The sequence below is a fragment of the Canis lupus genome, chromosome 20 (genome assembly GCF_048164855.1).
Source record: "Canis lupus baileyi chromosome 20, mCanLup2.hap1, whole genome shotgun sequence".
Lineage (NCBI taxonomy): Eukaryota > Metazoa > Chordata > Mammalia > Carnivora > Canidae > Canis > Canis lupus.
In genome coordinates this window covers 42,229,044-42,241,695 of record NC_132857.1, presented here as the reverse complement: position 1 = coordinate 42,241,695, position 12,652 = coordinate 42,229,044, and the positions used below count along the sequence as shown (strand labels likewise).

Below are 12,652 nucleotides of genomic sequence, written 5' to 3'. Positions count from 1 at the left end.
AGACAGTCTAGGGTGGCCAGATTGCCCAGTCTTTCCAGAGAATCCAGAAACCCAGAGTTCTGGGTCAGATCTGTGTTTGCAAATGGTGGCACTCATTTGGGATTTTTTAAAATTCCAGGTGGGCCTAAGTTCGAAGGTGTTTAGAATCTGGCTTACCTGCTCAGTCCACCTCATTCTGGGTGTCTGTTACTTTATCCTAATTGTCTAACCATTCTTAACGTCTCAACAGCAGCCAATATTGTTCTTAATTAAATACCAATTCCTGGGATCCCTGGGTGGCGCAGCGGTTTGGCGCCTGCCTTTGGCCCAGGGCGCGATCCTGGAGACCCGGGATCGAATCCCACATCGGGCTCCCGGTGCATGGAGCCTGCTTCTCCCTCTGCCTGTGTCTCTGCCTCTCTCTCTCTCTCTCTGTAACTATCATAAATAAATAAAAATTTAAAAAAAAATTAAAAAATATTTAAAAAAATAAAATAAAAAAATAAATACCAATTCCTGATCATCACTGTCAATGGCTTCAGAGCGCTAGGTTTTTTTTGTTTGTTTGTTTGTTTTTAGAGCACTAGCTTTTATAGTCCACATGCTCTACCCAATACCACCTTGTGAATGAGTCACAACTAACTGCCAATCCTAAGAAGCAGTAAAGATGACTGGTCTTAAGTTATCTAGGGAGTGACACTGGGCCTAGTATTCCAAAAGTCTAAGCGACCTGCCCAAGGCCACCAAAGACTGACAAAGGTAAGGGTAACTAGAGTTGCCCAGGGTTTGCACTGGAAACATCTCCTAGAGGAAACCCTCCCATCACAGGCAGAGTGGGATGGTTGGTTGTCCTAGATGAAGGACAGAGCCATACTGCTCTCCTTGTGCATGTACCCCCACCCCCATAATCTGGTAATTCTTGATACATATACACATTTTAGTTTCACAAATACCATTGAGCTCAAATGTCCACCCTACATTCTTTGTTCTTTGTTAAGATTCAAACTCCTTGGATGATGAGATTCAAGTCCCTCTGTCAATATTTGCAGGCTTAATATTTGTTGGGAAAAGTCCTGATAGTCCCTTGGTCAATGAAGTTGCCTGGCTGGTGTTGTCCTTGGAAAATAGAGGTATTGTTGCTCTGGGAATCTCTCTGAAGAACCTGGAAGGTCTTGCTTACTCACCCAAGCCTCCTCCTCGGCCCCCAATAACTACTTCACCACTTTGCTAACACAAAGTAGGAGGAAGACAAAGAAATGAATCAGATGAATAACTTTCAGCTGGCTGCTTCCTTCCCTCCTTGAGCCATGAAGTCTCCTTCTTCCTCTAATGAGGTCATTACCCACCATCAAGGGGACATAGCATCTATCTAGCGTGTTCCCAATTCTCTCTGTGAGAGAATACAGAGAATCTCTGTGTATCTCAGAGATACACATCATAAGGCAACTCCTCAGCCATGAAAGAAGTCGGCCTTTGAGATCCTCTCTCTGAAGCCTGCTTCAGAATTACTCCAGAGGATGAAGGCTGAACCTGGAATGTCTTGCATGGATGTAGGCAATCTGAAGTAGTTCAAAGACTTGAGAATTAGATCCAGATTAGAATCTCACCACTGGCGTGAACAAAGGACCCTGTGCCCTTCTGGGAAGTTACAGAAACAGAGATCCTGTCTACTTTGCAAATGGTCTAGTCCAGCACCTTAGCCTGAAGACAGGTGCATGTTCTAGAAGAAGTCTCATGACTGCTCAAAGAAGCCCCAAAGGCCTCTGTGTGTAGGTGGGAGAATTCACCCTACTGCTTGATTTTAAGACCCTCTATCTGCCTTCCCTGACCCAGTTTTATTCTGAGGCACATAGTGGTTTTCCTATCGCTCTTCAGTTCCCTTTCTCAGAAGACATGAGCACATTTGTGTGAAACACAAAAGATGCAGGCAAGTGTCAGCAAAATATCATCAAAGCGGATACAAAGGATTCTTCTATCTCGTCCATCGGTTCTGATGAGGAGGCCGAGCTGAACTCGGTCACCAGAACAGATTCCCAGTATTGGTAAAGATAGCTACTTCAAAGAATCTCCTTGGTGAGCACCTAAAAGTCTGACGTCCACTGAATTCATAACAACCCATAAGAATATTCCATCTCTCACGGCAAAACTACACTTTTATGATTCACTGCATAGAGCCACACACCGGGAAGCACTGTATTTTAGAATTATGACCAAAACACGACTTAAAAAAAAAATAACCACAACAACAATAAAATAAGCCCTGCGCCCTTATGTTTTACAATCTAAACAAGATAAAACAAAGCAAGATTTACACATGCCTGGGAAACAATTCATGCGGACATAATTTTAAGCTAACTGCATCTTAGATTCAAGAAGAATAAATGTCCGTACTATTCTTCTAGCCTAAAACCTGTTGTGGCAGTTCGACTTTTCACATAAGAAAAGTTATGACCTTAGGTCACTAGATAGAATTACACTGCTCAAATTTATTCTTGGCAAGCTCTTTGGGATATAATCCACTTTATAAGGATAAACAAGTGGTAGCTGTCAAAATCTTACTCACACCGCCACCACTCCCAGAATCAAGTCCATCCATGCCGTTCCTAAATTAAAATGCATCCCGGTGAAGTCAAGAAATAATCCAATAGTTCATGTAACAGGAAGTGTGACACTCTAACCTGGCAAGAGAGAGAGGCGTTAAGATGCATTACTTATGTCTGTAGTCTACTCAACAGTAAAATCTCCTTGCTGATTTCCGGGTTTTAATACTGTACTAGACGATGTAAGATGACACCACTGGGGGAAGCTGGGTTCACGGGACACTCTGTCCTCTTTTTACAACTTCTCATGAAATAATTATTTCAAAATAAAGGTTTTTTTTTTTTAAAGCATTAATTATTGCCTATTTACATATTGGGGAAGATTTTTTCATGTCAGAATCCCAAACCCCCTTCTCTGTGCTCCCCTTCTACCTATGGGTCTAGCATGGGACATATACCTAAATACTTTGAAAAGGGTCTCCAGAGGATTCTGAAAAACCTTCCCTGTTCAATGAGAACCACAACAAAATGGAGAGAACTCCATATTTGATCTTGGCTGCCATGTAGAGAACTTGAAGAAAGACATGGCTGGAGCCCAGGAGTGCAGGGAGGCGGCTCTTGCAACTCTGGGTGACAAATGAGTCAGATAAAGGTCTCAGCAGGGTACTGGCAGTCATACTAGGTAGAGACCAGGAGCCAGAAACATTTAAGAGGTCAAATCAGCAGGACAACGGACAATGGCCAGTGGAGGGATGGGGGGAGGAGGCAGCTTGGATGACCGAGAGCCCTACAGCTGGGGCAGCTGAGGCAAAGTAGTGTGTCATTCACCAAGACAGGAAAGGGGAGGAGCCGGTCTGCGGGGGCAGATGAAGAAACCTGCCTGAAGGTTCTACAGGGCAACAGTACTCTATGATACATTGCTGACAGGACAGTCTTCTTCCTTGAGTGGAGAAATCCCCCCTTCCTCATCAGATTGGGCATACAGTACCTGAAGATGTGCAACTCAGCACAGCAGGTCACAAGGGTGGCCACTGCCTGCCACAGCAGCCACTTGGCCCTGGTCTGTTCATTCTCACCTCCAACCACATATCCAGTCATTTGACCCCACAGAAATCCAGCTAGAAAAAGGCTACCCAATTGAGATTCCCCACAGGATCTAGAGGTTCTTCGATTCTAGCATTCCTGTAAAAGGAACTAACTGCCACAAAAGGAATCGGATTTAAAGAGATTTTTTTCCCTCAAAACTGAACACCCTACAACAAATATTTTCACATTTTTTCTTAGTGGTAGGAGTCTAGGTTACTGGGGAACAGAAAGAAGGTCCTATGCAAACACTTCCCAGGTGGACTGCCACAGCTCAAGTTTCACTTATAAATGCATTTCTTGGGTCACCTGGGTGGCTCAGTCCGATTAAATGTCCAACTCTTGATTTTGGCTCGGGTCATGATCTCAGGGTCCTGAGATCCAGCCCCACATCAGGCTCTAAGCTGAGTATGAAGCTTGCTTTGGATTCTCTCTCTTTCCATCCCCTTGTGCCCCTCTTCCCTCCTCATGTTCTCTCTCTTTCTAAAAAAAAAAAAAAAAAAAAAACAGCATTTCTTCAAGGAAGAGAACTAAAACTCTAGGAACCCCTTCAACAAAGGAATATTCCTAGAATTAACTACCATGAGGTAGAAGGGAACGGAGAAACAGTAAGTCCCTACTCCCTTCTACAAAATCACTGTGATCAGAGATCAGCCTCTACCATGCTCTCCATTTTCCACCCCAATCTTCATAGTCTGAAAGGGCACTTCCAAATAAAACACTGCCTCCTCAAGCCGTCAAAGCACAGGATCCCTCCCTCTGCCAAATCTCAGAGCACTGAGTAGCTCCCTTATGACATTTATTAAATGTTTATGTCATAGTTGCTTTTGTGTTTGTCTTATTTCTCTGATTATGTTATTGATGATGCTATATAAGGACCATTTCTTGAGCTAAGTGCTTTATGTAAATCTTAATCCTCACAGCCAGTGTAATATCCATTTTGTAAATGAGGAACATAAGACTGAGACACTACTACAGTGCACAGCCCCTATCTTCTGCGCTAACCCAGACAGTCACTTCTGGCAAGCCCTAGTGTGAAGTTTTCTTCCCCATGACACAAAAGTTCTTTGCTATGAAAAATAGTAATTATTTGCTTAAACTGCATTCACAACTCCCAGTCCCTTCCCGATGAGGGCCACCCTCTACCAACACCCTCTTTAAGTCAATGATCCTAGTTACCAGATCCCAGTGTTCCCAAGGGGATTTGAGTCTTGCGAAGTACTGGCACTGTCACCTCTCTTAGTCTGGACTCCTTACTTCTATAACATTTCTATCATCTCCACCCTCATCATTTAGTACCTACTAAAGCTACATACAGCTTTAAGGCTTCACAAATATTATCCTGGCTTATCATCTCAAATTATCCTTTATGGTCAATACTATTATCCCATCTTACAGGGTGAGAAAACGGAGATGCACCAAGGTTAAGCAGCCCGCCCTAGACCCTTCATTAGTAAGTGGTTGACCTGGAGTGTGAACAAAACTGAGTTTTCTGAAACCCATAGTAATTGTTGGCTCTTATTCAACCTCTTTCCTCACTCACTACACCCTGGTGAAAAATCAACATGGCTTTATTTATCACTGGAATTGTCATCAAGTCAGGTTATATCATTCTGGGTTAGTAAAACTAATTATTTTGAACCTAGGTGCAAGACTTCCTATTTAGTCCCAATACATTCTGTATTGTTACTGTGGTTCATTGTTCTAGGCCATTGGTTTTCTTTTTTTTTGTCGATCAAAGCTCTAGATGCCATTTTTGCCTCTGTATCACTCATAACTTAAGACAATTTTAAATTTAGATTCCTTCAGCTGCCACTACCACAAGATCCTGAGAGAAAAAAGATCTAAAATAAAACATTAAACACTCAAGTAGTGATAGAAAAACAGGAAAAATAACAGTTCAGATAAACCACCAGTTCTCCAAGGTACTCCCCATGGATGCTGTAGAGGGTGGAAAGAACACCTATCAAGCAATCATGCAGCTGTTCATTTCACTTTGCAATAATCTCCACTGAAAGAATGGTGCCCCTAGTTAAAAAGAAGAGTTCTACAGGGGAGGACCTCAAAAAAGAAAAGGTAGGCAGATCTTCTGACATGAGGACAAGAGATTTGTCAGTTTGTGCACAAACAGCATTTACCACCACCACCACCCCCACTAAGGAATGTGGTTTATTTGATGATTATCTTTTTTTTTTTTTTTTTTTTTTTTGGTAACAGCTTTACTGAGATATAATTCACATACAACTCACCCAAAGGGTACAGTTTACCAGTTTTTAGTATATTCACAGAATTGTACAATTATCACAACAGTTTTAGATCATTTCCATCACCCCAAAAGAAACCCCACAGCCTTTAGTTATTACCCCTTGAACCCCCTCCATGCTCATCCCAAGCCATAGGCAACCACTATCCTACTGTTTGTCTCTAAGTGTTTCTATTGTGGACATTTCCTACAAATGGAATCACAAAACACGTGGTCTTCTGTGACTGGCTTCTCTCACTTAGCATCAGGCTTTTTATATTCATCCTTTTTCTAGCATGGATGGGTACTTCATTCTGCCTAGTCCCCCATACAGATAGATCACATCTTGTTTATTCATCAGATGATGGCTATTATGAATGAAGATACTGTATCAATATTCCAGGCCAACTTTTTGTATGAACAGATTTTCATTTCTCTTGTTTTTATACCTGGGGGAGGACTGCTAGGTCATAAGGGAACTCCAAATTTAACCTTTTAAAGAACTGTGAAAATGCTTTCTACAGAGGATGCACCATTCTGCATTCCCACCCTTGGTGTATGAAGGTTCTCCTTTCTCCACACCCTCACCAACACCTGTTATTGTTATTACTATATTATATTTCTTAACCCAGTCATCCTCATGGGTGTAAAGAGGTATCTCACTCTTGTGTTGATTTGCACATCCCCATGACTAATGATGGTGAGTATCTTTTCATGTGCTAATTGACTATTTGTGTTTCTTTGGGGGTAATTATCTATTCGGATTATTTGCCCATTTATAAATTGCATTGCTTTTCTTTTTATCACTGAGTTGTAAGAGTTTTTAATATATTCTTAATACAAGTTCCTTATTAGGGATGCCTGGGTGGCTTAGTGGTTGAGCATCTGGCTTTGGCTCAGGGCGTGATTCCAGAGTCCTGGGATCAAGTCCACATCTAGCTCCCCATAGGAAGCCTGTTTCTCCCTTTGCCTCTGTCTCTCATGAATAAATAAACAAAATCTTTTTTTTAAAAAAAAATACAAGTTCTCTATCAGATATGTAATTTGTAAATGCTCTCATTCTATGGGTATGTTATGAATCTTATCTTCCATTTCAAAACCTGGTTCTTTATAAATGATTTTATTTCTTCATTTCTGTCCAGTTTTAAGACATTAAAATGCATTTAAGTTTTTTTTTAGCAATTCTGATCACCATTTTCTGTGGTATTTTTAAAATCTAAGTGGGCATATCTCATGAGCTCCTTAATACATCATACTGTCATAAGATTCTTTTTAAAGATAAAACCATGACTCTTACAAATATGAAATGAACATCCATCAAAGATTTTATTTAGCTCATTAATTGAGAGGGAACCAGAAGGGTATTACAAGGGATTCAAAAGAATACAAAGAACACACACATACACAGGCAATCAGGAAAGTTGAAATAAATTTGTTCATATGAAACTGGTTCCTTGGGAGTAGGAATCAATAGTACCTCCACTGCACAAAATTAATTTGAATTTCTATGAACAAGAATCATTTCCATTACGATCACTTGCCAAAAAGCTGCTTTTCTATAACTTGCCAAACTAAAAACAGTTCAAAGAAAATGAAAGGCACAGATAACCCGAGAGAGTGCACTAGATACTACATCTTTTTTACCTATTTCAGCATCTTTCACAATGTTTCCTGAGAATACTTTTTTTTTTCCAGGGTGTGTTATATCACTCAAGAGTCCCATCAGACGATGAAAATCACAGAGTAAATGAACAAGAAAATTGACCACTAAACTCTTAATATAAACAATTCTGAACTCCCACCGGGGCTTGGGGTGACAAGAGACTGACTAGTATAATGCAAGGAACTCTAAAACATATAGGAGGACCAGCTACTAACTGGGCATGAGATAGAACACATAAGGGGGAGGCACCACCCCAGGGTAGAGATCCTGATTTTCTAGGAAAGGGTACGGCTATGACTTGCTATATAACACAGAAGCCACTATGCTGTCAGGTGGCCAAATCCAGAGATGTGTCCTCTAGGGTACCAAGAAAGCTACTAACAGAAATTTCAGCAGAGGCACTCTGCTACAAAATTGCACAGGGCATGCAGGGAAGGCTGCTGGCCACCATGTGCTCTTGGCTGTCACAAGCCATTGGAAGAGCCCTCCCCGAAAGCAGAATGAGGCAGGAAAACCCCCACCCTCTACTGGCAAAGCTTAACACTGTGCCACCTGTAAAGGAAAAATATTTAAGGGACCCAGATCAAGTTTCACAGAGCAGACAAGAGGGACCAAGTTGAGGGGCCACAGATCAATAATGACACATTTCTCAAATACATTTGGGAAATGGCAGATATATAACTAGGAAAAGGCACTTGTGTATTACCCTCTGGCTAAATGACTTCACGCAGCTTTTACCACCAGTGAAAACAATGATTCTAACTGGGGCCTTCTGTACCCTGCAATGGGCCAAGGGCTGACCCTGTAATACTGAGACTCTTTCTCCACTTCCCTTCAAAGTAATGCCCTTCCGCTTCACAGCTCTTCTTTCCCTACCCTCCTAAAAACACACAAAATCTCTCTCTCTCTCTCTCTCTCTCTCTCTCACACACACACACACACACACACACACACACTATATTATATTATAACAGCAAGTGCTACTTCTGGGACTGATCCCATACTAATTCTGTACCATTCTCATTATTATGCCCTGAAACCATGACTAAAATATCCCCGACCTTTCCTCTTTCATCAGAAAGATTACTCTCGCTGTATAAATCCTTCCAATTTTGTGCTGTTATTCTCACTTGGAAATCACCACCATGAGCCTGGTATTTTCCAGATCCATTTCTTCCCTGCCTGGAGCCTTTAAGCCAGGCGGGGCTTCATCTCTCTAATGGGTGGCCGGTGAGTGAAAGTCAATGACAGGGCCTAGTCTAGGTCAAAGAAACATGGTTCCCTCCCACTTGTGATGCTCCACAGCCATTTCCAAGACAACCTGTTAACACCAGCAGCTGCCACTCCAGAGCCCATGGACTGACCAAAGAACATGCAGTTCCCACCCATCATGAACCAAAAACAGTCTGAGGCCGCATGAGATGCTGCAGAAAATCATAGTTAGGATCCTAGAGCACACCAATAGCCTTGTCTTGTTTAGGAAGCCCTCCCTGCCCGGTTCACCCCAGAAACCATAAAGTGAAATTCAAAGGTAAGGAGGTATTACAGTTGAGCTTTTCCAGGACGTAGCCTATCAAAAACATCCTACTAACCAAATGGCTGGTGCCAATGTTTTTTGAGAGGTGCGATTTTTATTTGTGTTAGGCAAAACTGGTAGCTCAGAACTTGAGGATTCATAAATGCTACATCTCGCAGGGAACGGATATAAGTGCAAGTCCTGCCAAGAAGAGCTTGTCTCTAAAATTCACCATTTCAGGTTTTAATTTTTGGGTTTGAGCACAAACAGTGACTAAAACAGAATAGTAAAAAGACCATACCTAGAACTCAATCCAGCTTTTAAACTGTTTTGTTTCATAGACAAGGACTACCCATGGTGAAGTCTTTTACTGTTGCAACCCATGATTTACATGGAAAGTAGAGACAAGGCTCTGAGATCCAGACCCTGGGTGTGTGTCCTTGTGGTGGGAGAAAGGATGGAAGGGAAGGTGGGTGGAAGATCAGGGCTATACTTTGTGGTGAAGCAATGAATCAAAGAGGGCAGAGCATCAAAAATACTTGTATTGATAAGGATACACTCTTGTTGTTTGGTGCTAGACTAGAAGTCAGGTCAGGAAGACTTTTTTAATTAGTTACCAACATGTGAAAAACAAGATTTCACATAAAAATCTGGGTTTCTAACATCTCCTGACAAATGGGACTGCCGCTAACACTGAACTCCTTCCTGTGAGGGGCCCTTGGCAGGAACTGAGTAATTGGGGCATGGTTCTCCAATCTTCCATGGAAGCTAATGCAGGCTGCTTTACACATCTGTGTTCCTTGTCTCACATTTTAGTTCACTCATACAGTAAAGCACTGTAAGATCCCAAGGGCAGGTCATGTTTGCTGCTTTCCTTCGGGGTAGATTTCAACATGGTGATGAGCACACGGTTTCAGCAACTATGCCCGCTAAATATTAGCACTCAGTATCAAACTAGTGATTGCATAAATTTTACTAGACCCTCTGCATACACCATCTCATTTCATTCTTAATTATCATTTTTCAATATTTGCTCCCCCACTTTACCTATGAGGTTCAGAGAGTTAGCTAACTATACTTCCAAAGCATACCCAGCAAGTAAATGATTACAGAATTTGATTCCAAATTTGACTTCCAAGCAAAAGAGTGTGGAAAACCAAGTTAGGGTATAGAAAAGGAGATTCTACTAAAAAAAAAAAAAGAAAATATATATATATATATATATATATATATATATATATACACACACACACACACACACACATTTGTACATATATAAATATATATATTTGTACATTTATATTTTATAAATGTATATGTATATATTTATATATATATTTTGCCACATATATGTATATGTGCGTGTGTGTGTGTGTGTGTATAGCACAATAGGCTGATACAAACACTCTCATTTCCCAGCTAGTTTTTGTTCCATACCTGTCAACAGAAAGTAAATGTATTGTAGGATCATTGTTTCTCCCTCCTGAAAAACTCCTAACAACCTTGCATGGAGAGAGCCAAAATCCACCTCCTCCATCTTCAAATGGGGCTAATTCTGCTACAGGGATCAGTGACAAAGCTGCGGCAATTCGGAAGGAAGGAAAAGCGTTAAATTTAAATGTAACATGCCTTCAAATGGAGATCACGACATGAAGTCTTCACAGGGGAAGTCATTCCCCTTCGTGGGAAGCAGGGATTCTTAGCCAAGGGGCAAAGCAGCGGAACAAGTACTCAATGCTCTCTCTCAGGCTACATATCAGTAGGCTGGTAACCAAACAAATGACTACTCGAACTACTTACTTGAACACACAAAAGGTGCTAGTCACTTAAGGTTTGAAAAGGCATGAGGGAGGACAGCTCCCTGAAGAGGTCAGAAGTCTGGTAAAGGCCTAAAAATGTCTTCATGCCATACCTATCAGTGTATATTGATACACTGTATATACAGTGTATAGTGACACCTCAGCATAGGCAAAGAACCACCTGCTCTTCTCCCTGGTCCCGTATGCCAGCCCAAGATACAATACAATGAGATGAAATTACCCTTCTCTGTGCTTATCTCCAGGGACCAGACTTCTTTCTCAAAGGCAGCACCAGTTTCTTATTGCTTGACTCCTCCGCGCCTTCTATGGTGATTGCATATGGCGGGTATGATGGTATCTTTCTATCCCTATATGTCAAGTGGATAGTCAAAAAAAAAAAAAAAAAAAAAAAAAGGATTACTCTGATCTATGCATTTGCCTGTGAACATTTGCAAAAGGGTACAAAACCGAAAGGTACAGAATCATATTCAGGCCTAAAGATATGTATCTAAATTGCTTGGAATGGAAATTCCTTGTAAAAATAACAGGAAATCAGAACTTCATCAGAAGCACTGACAGGACATGCCCAGGACACGATGCTTCAGAGAGCTCTGACTGCCGCCCAAGAAACAGGCTGCACTAGAATTTTGTCCTTGAACTTGACTGTACCTATGAATCGCCTGGGAATCTGGTTATTCCACGGACTGTGAATCAGCAGGCCTCTGAGTCTGCTTATCTAATAGAGGTCCCAGCTACTGCTAATGTGGCTGCTGGGTGCAGCCCCTTTGAGTAGCAAAGACCTAGGAGCTCCGGAAAGGACCATGACCATCTTTGTTCCTTGCAGCTACACGGTGCACCTGAGGGGCCGAGCTAACTTGCCACAGAGGACAGAGCTTGGTGTGGTGTGCTGCACAATGGAAATTCCTAGGGCAACCACCTTTTTGTTTTATTCCACTTAAACTCTAACAGTCTATCACAAGTCAACCCTAAGGGGTAATGATCAGTACGGCGTTGGGGGAGGGGGGCATGGGGCCTTTCAAAAACCAATCTCAACCTCCTTTACTACCACTCTTTGTATAGATATCACAGTTTGGGGTCCTGGACACGTGCACTGCCAGGTGCCCCAAGAAGGGCTTCATCTGCCCTCGAAACATGTTTTTCTTATGTGCTCCTTTGACCTCTATCCTTTGTTTCCAGATCACGTATTATAATTTCCAACCTCTTTAGGCTTTCTAAATTACCCAGGCAGGGTGTCCCAATATTTGGAGGCTGCAGGCTCCTATGGGAATCTGATAAAAGCTATGAGCACTCTCCCCGCCACCAAAAGAAAAAAAAACAAACAAACACACACACACACACACACACACACACACACAAACACTAATGGTTATTTAACATTTCAGGAGTTTCAGAGACTGTGCCTGCATCTATAAAACAAAGCCTGGCTTCCTGGCTTCAGAAAGACTTAAAGATACAGGTTAACACTTACTCAGAGCACTTTATTTTTAAAATGCAAATCCTTTCCCACAAATGCTCCACAGGGAGAGACCAAGTCCCTGCCTCCGCAAACTCACCACCATCGCAGGTCAATGCAATGCCTGCACCCAGGTCGCAGGCCTTATTCCAGAGCAAGATGACAAACGAATACAACTGAAAATTTCAAGACAAAGCCACATGCCTGGAAACAATAACCGTGACTGACATTGCTCCGACCCACATTTTCTTAACAGCGGGCCAGAAACCGTGAGACATGGACTGGAAGGGTGGCAGGATGGAGGCATGGAGAGGAGAGGCAGGAGGGGAAAACTAATTAAGAAGCAAATGGGGAAA

General features: G+C 41.9%; 1 protein-coding gene across 6 annotated transcripts in view; it reads right to left on the bottom strand.

The window, feature by feature from the left end:
* Window positions 1-12,652, bottom strand: part of MGAT5 (alpha-1,6-mannosylglycoprotein 6-beta-N-acetylglucosaminyltransferase) — a 339,881-nt gene that overhangs the window by 237,102 nt on the left and 90,127 nt on the right. For 2 of the 6 annotated variants that reach the window (XM_072789001.1, XM_072789003.1), the window contains exon 3: window positions 11,064-11,190. The exons of the other annotated variants lie outside the window; for them this stretch is intronic. The gene's annotated coding sequence lies outside the window, so the exon portion shown is untranslated. The remainder of the gene's footprint in view (window positions 1-11,063; window positions 11,191-12,652) is intronic. 6 annotated transcript variants of the gene reach the window in all.